The 6,439-nt window shown below is 40.9% G+C and overlaps 1 pseudogene; it reads right to left on the reverse strand.

Moving 5' to 3' along the window:
* Positions 1 to 235: 235 nt before the first annotated feature.
* On the reverse strand, positions 236 to 770 carry LOC109438377 (PEST proteolytic signal-containing nuclear protein; annotated as a pseudogene).
* Between the last annotated feature and the right edge of the window lie 5,669 nt (positions 771 to 6,439).

The following is a 6,439-nucleotide window of genomic DNA, read 5'->3' on the forward strand; positions in this document are numbered from 1 at the left end:
CTGTCACCTTTGGAAACTAATCAAATGAAACTACAAAATTAGCAAATGTCTTGAAATCTATATATAAAACATGAATTACCTCTAATTTCAAACTCTCATTTTTTAGTGTACCACTCAGTCTTTAAAAAGGAAGAGGAGGGGGCAGCTCCAAAGATAGTCTATACCATTCTTTAGGAAGGAAACTGTTCTCTTGAACTTTATACCCACTCCACACCCCAATTTCAAAATACATAATTTAATTGTCATAGTCATGGACATTTCCAAGATAAGATTTTATATTTCGCTTCCATAGCTTCTGGTTATAAGAAAAACCCATGTTTACCTTTGGTGAGGGAGCTTAGTCCTGCTAATGATGGTGTATCCCTTCCTATATTTTTCATTCTCCTCTTTGTTCTGGAGGCATTTCCTCTGGTTTGCAATCTTTGTCTTCATTAAAATATGCTGCTACCAAAAGGGTTTCTGGGGAGAGTTGGGGCAGTTTCTTCAGGCTTACTTAATCCAAGTTTGATGGATATGGCTGGGGCTTTCTTTGCCATTTGACTACCTATGGCAACTCCAAACTTGGAGACCTTTGTAGGCTTTGTTGGGAGGTCTGCAGCTTCTTTTTCAGCTGATCACTTCTCAGGGGTGCAACTGGAACTTTCGCCTTCATTACTGGAAGAAACAATCTTAATTTTCACAGATTTTTCTGTTGCTTCTTCAAGTACTTGGGTGACTTCAGCTGGCTGCAGCTTCTCAGGATTCTTCCCTTCAGCTTCCCCATCAGCCATTACCCCTACTCCCCACCCTGCGGGGCTTCCCTGCAACCCCATCAAGGACCCCAACTATCCACTTTAATCAATCAATTATAATACAAATAAAAGTGATAGTAACAATTAACATAATAATAGCTAGCATAATAAATAGCATTTCCTATGGGCTGGGGACTGTGGTAAGTGCTGTGCATGCTTAATCTCAGGGTAACCTTACCACCATTCTATGTGGTAAATACTATTACTCCACTTTTCACATGAAACTAAAGAACAGACAAATTGAGCAACTTGCCCAAGGTTTCAGAACCTAAACTGAGAGTCTACTGTATGAAAAAAGTTCATAGAAAAACTCATACAAATGATTACCATCCCTTTAAAAGCACTCAATTTTGCCAAACATTTGAGAGCTGATCATAAAAGTTACCAGCCCTTCTTTTGAAATAATCTTAGAGCTAGAGGCTCAGTCTTTGATTTCCATGACAAAAGTCTCAGGCATTTGAGGAGATATTTGACTTTACAAGTCATGTGAGGTCAAGTCTGGTGAGTGATCAGATGGGTGGTAATGGTTTGAGTTAAAAACAAGGTGTTCCTATCACTTTGAGTAGTGTCTTCCTTGGTGAAACTCTTTGCCTAACTCAAAATATAATTCCAAGAGAGATAGTATTAGAGAAAAATAACAAATTCTTGTCTTTGTAGAGCTTCCTATCAAACTAACTCTATAAGTCAGTTATAATTTTTAATGTCACTAAAAAATTTAACCCTAACATTCCACTCTTTTTTTCTTTTTAATAACCAAGTTCAGAATTGCAAGCAATTGTTTTTAATAGTGCAAGCTATCCAAGCAATCTTGAAAGATTGTAAATTTGGAATCAGAAAAGAAAGGTCGTCTTCTATAGTACCATCATTCTCAGCTGTGTGATCTTGAACAACTTCCCTGAGCCTCAATTTCCATCTGTTAAATCATGATACCTTGCAACTTTCTCAAGAGGGAATCTGGGGGAATTAAGCCTAATATCTGAAAGCATCCACTGTGTATAATGAATCAATTTCTCTCCATGCATCTAGAATGGCAGTGATATGGAAGAGCCCCCTTAAAATGATATGGGAGAGTCCCCTCACTATAGGAATTTTAAGTCTCCTTTTTCCTAGTTTCTTAGCTCTCTGATCCCTGGTCTTAATCATTTTTAAAATCAGTTTCTTGGTCTTAAATTGGGGATTGCTCCTAGCCTAGATCATGGAGTATCTTTCAACCCCTGCTTCAGGTAACTACTCAGAAGCCTGTGACTTAAGTTAGTTGATTGTAATCATTTGTAGCCCAGCATTCTCTCCAGGTCATTCTGGACCCAACTCTTGCGTAAACAATGCCACGTGAAATGAAGCTAAATGGACTTTTACCCTGTGAGTCCTGTTTTTTTGGGCCAGCACTTTTAGTCTATTAACCAAAATCTCTCTCTCCTTACCTAGGGGCCATCGGGATATAAATGATGGCACAGCAGGGCTTCTAGTACACCCCGACCAAGGAGGCCAATGTGGTCTTCCAGGTGGATCTCGAGACCCCTCCCTCTCATTAAGATCAGATAGGACAAGAGTTCCATGAATCCCTAATAGGCAGGGACAATGACCACATTCAGCAGGAAGCAGAAACAGAAGAAGAGAACTCATGTCCCTCAATTTCCCATAGAGATTTATGGGGATCATGCCTCTCAGGGGAAATGAGGCAGGCAGTTAGAGATAGGAATGGTGTCTCCAAACATTCCTGCATGTTTGACATGGCCCACAGAGAGCGACCACCCAGAGACTTCCCAAAAACCTCCCCTCTAGGCCCAAATTTTTCCCTTATCTACCATAACCATTAACCACTATGGAGACGCTAGGAGACACAAACTACCTAACTAGATTAGACCAGTCACTCATACCTGTGCAGTAAAGGTTACACAACCTTCATCTCACCTTAGCCTTATTATACCATCATTATAACATCATGCATATTCCCGGAAATAATTCATATGATTATAACAGACTGAATTCTGGGAAGGAACAGGCATAGTCTAAAAAGATGAGGTAACAGCATCTTGTCAACCACAGGTGCCAATCAAGTGGCCCCATACCTGGAGAGGAGTAGCCCATCCTAGAGAAAATAAAATAAAACCACCAAAGCCTCATTAGTCGGGGCCCTTGAGCCATCTTCTTGTGCTTGGGCCTGCTCTGATCTCTTTGGAGTGTACTTTTGCTTCTAATAAACTGCTTTTTCACCACTGTATTTCTGTGTCTCATTCAATTCTTTGCTCGAGATTCCAGGAACCTGGACACCATGCAGAGAAGGGCCCGCTCTCCAGTAACTGTACTGTTATTTACCATCTTGGGATGATTGAGAAAATGTCAACTCAAATCATTTTCTATATTCTACAGTCTAGATAAATCCAGGTACCAGTTGAGAAAGACTGCATGAGAACTCAATAGAATGTATAATAGATGTAATACATAATCAGCATAATGAATAGCATATGGAAGATGCTCAGTAACATTACTTCCTTTCTCTCTCTACAGCAGGTTGGAAAGAAACTGGGCTGAGGATCTCATCAAAGATAACAGCAGTGACCTTCCACATTGTGATTCTCAAGGCCAGTTTCTTAATACTCATCTCTTAAGAATGAGTGTTAACTCATCTGTTAAGAATGGCAATTCTTTTCCTTATAAGAAGGTACTTTTGAAGAAAGATAGGATAGGGATATTGATGGGCAGATAGGAGGAAAAACATTTGTCAACGAAAAAACATCCAGCCTAAGAAAAAACTTATAAGAGTTTACTTGAGCCAAACTGATGAGAATTGCTGGGAAGCAAAATCTCAACAGCTTGAGAAAATGCTCCACAAAATGATGGTTTGCAGTTTAATTTATATGTAGAACCAAAGGAGGAGGGTTACATGAAATCCATTGGTGGTAGAGTAAGGGGGTGGGAGAAAGTACAGTGGGGAAATCTCTCGGATTGGATAAAAGTAAATTGGAGAGACAGGTACTTCTTTTACATAGGTGAGTACAGGATATTAATAGTTCACTTTTTACAGCACATACAGATGATAATCAGGGGAGAAGAATAATAATGAATGATTCTGTAGTTTCCTGCTCTTGTCCAGAAAAAGGGATGCAAACAGGTTCTCTTAGGTGCAAACAGACAATAGACAGGCTCACTTAAGGTAAAAATTGACCTTCTTCAGGAAGCTGCAGGCTAAAGATGTGACTTCCTTCCATGGCCCACCTTAGTTAGGAATTTTTATGTTCACACCATCTTATGTGGTTATTTTCAGTCTCCTGAGCTTGTCAGGTTTAACATGTGGCCCCTTTTTCCATCCACACATTCCTTCAGGCATTTCATAGGAGTTATCTCCTTTAATTAGGGATTTAATGGGGATCACACTGGTGGCTGTAATGAAACTGCCAGGACCATATAGTTACTTCTCCCCTGAATCTATTTGTTTACTTGTTTCTTTCCACTTCTTGTCTGTAAGCTTCTGGAGGACGTGGGCTAGTCTTTTTTCTTTTTTTTTTAACTTATATCTATAGTGCCTAGCACAGAGCCAATAATCAAGATGTCTGTGATGGATTAATGAGTTAATGTTCTCCAAGGAAAGCCAGAAGGTATGAAACTAGAAGAGACTGTGGAACAAACCCCTTGCCTTTCATGGAACTTCCAGCCCTGAGGCACTTTAGGAAGAGAAATTCTTCCGAGATCAAGGAGAATGAGTTCCTCACTTCTCTGAGTTGAAAGCAACTCATGTCTAAGTTTCCTTTGGAAACTTAGGAAAGGGTGATAGGATGGCTGAAAAATCAGTCCAGTCAGCTTACAAGCAAACTGTCTACAACCCCAGAAGGGACAGAACACCTTTATATGTTCTAGCACTTCACAAGCCTTTGGTCAAGAAGTTCTCTATTCTCAAGTCCCCAGTGACTTCATAAGTCCATTTTTCTCTTTTCATATCTCATCTAGTCAAGCTTGGCTAAACATATCCTGTGAACCACCCAAGTAAACCCTTGTCTTTATCTCTTCGAATGGTGTCTATGATATGTCAATGCACAGACACACCACACTGATATAGTATCACCAGCAGTGTCTCTTTAAAGAGGAGGGCTTTTGGAAGGCAGGACACTACAATAAGAGCCTTTTTTGTGCAAAGTTCAGAGCTGTTGCTATGGCAACTCCTGCACCCTCAGCTGAGTATCCAAATAAATAGTTTGTTCTGAGAGAGAATGAGAGAGAGAGAATATCAGTGATATCAATGAGATTTGCCACGGGCTTCTATTTGGAGTTTTGGAGTTAGTGAAAAATTAGTTTCCTAAAACAACAAAGAACTAAAGCCTCTGAAAAAAGCCCCCTGTCCTCAAAGGCAGCGGATGTGAAATGGAAGAGAACTGCATGCAAGAACCTTAGCGGGAGCCCTTTGCTTTGGAGAGAAGCTCCCAGTTGCAAACACCCAGGCAGAAAGAAAGAAAGAAAGAAAACTGTGGGGCAGCTGACCCCACATTCCAGCAGAGAGTGGGCCTTCCTGCTGGGGTGCCAGCCTCTCCCTGCCTCTCTCCCTCTCCCCCTTCCTCTGCTTCCTCCCCAGCCTCCTTCAAAAAGAGGAGGATCTCTGGTTAAACACAGAGTGGAATGCATCAAAAATATTTCTTCCCCTTCGTGTAATAAGTGATTTGTGGAAAATTAACTGCAGGAAATAGCACAGGAAAGAAAAAAAAAAGCATCAGCATTTGTCTTTAAGTGGATATGTCCCCATCTCTGCCCTCATCCCCCTACCACCACCTACCCACCCCACCACCCCCATCCCAATCAGCCCAGCGCAGCCAGCCACAGCCGTCCCCACCCCCAATTCTTTTATTATCAGTTGGATCACGTCTTGTGCCAAGCAAAAGGTCATTTCAGGTCACCTTGGAGATGAAAGAACTGGGTAATATATGTGAACGTGCTGGAATTGGCAAGCCAAAAATGAAAAATAAAAGAAGAGAAAAATAGGAGCAGGAATATGAGCGCCAGCATTCTAACAAGAACGTGGTTATGCCAGAAAGACACGGGAAATGTTTTAAAGCATGACAAGTGCTACCCAATCTGCAGCTAATTTCTTATGAAAATAACAGTGTGGCTTCTATTGTGAGATGTATGGAGAGTAATTAAAGTTTCTAATTGTTCACAACTGGAAACTCATTTTTGACCATTCGTTAGAGAGAAAAATGCTGCCCATTAGGGAAGTCCACGTTCTAGAAACAAGCGCTGAGAAAACCGGGGCTTGAGGGATGTGTTCATCCAGTGCAGAGAGGGTCAGGATTTACAGCCAGGAAGAGATGGGGATGGGGAGGAGGGTGAGGAAGGCCTTGACTTTCTGAAAGAGGTTCAGAACCGCCAGGATATGTGGCCAGTGTACTTGCCTTCTTTCAGTATTAAGCACAGATCTCTTTGTTTGGAGATAAGAAAAAATAAATAACAAGAAACCCTGCATACACTTATTTTCCCTACAATGTTTACTGGGTAGTAATGGCCTTTTTTTTTTTTCTCTATTAAAGATGCCACTACCTCCTCTGAGTTTTTAATTCAATGCCATTTCAATAAAGACAATTGGCTGTCTCTGAATTCTTGCCAAGTGCATTTTCCTTTCTTTTCCTTCCCACTGCTGCATCTGAATGTCCTGTCTTTGTCTC

Source organism: Rhinolophus sinicus, linkage group LG16, assembly GCF_036562045.2.
Source record: "Rhinolophus sinicus isolate RSC01 linkage group LG16, ASM3656204v1, whole genome shotgun sequence".
NCBI lineage: Eukaryota > Metazoa > Chordata > Mammalia > Chiroptera > Rhinolophidae > Rhinolophus > Rhinolophus sinicus.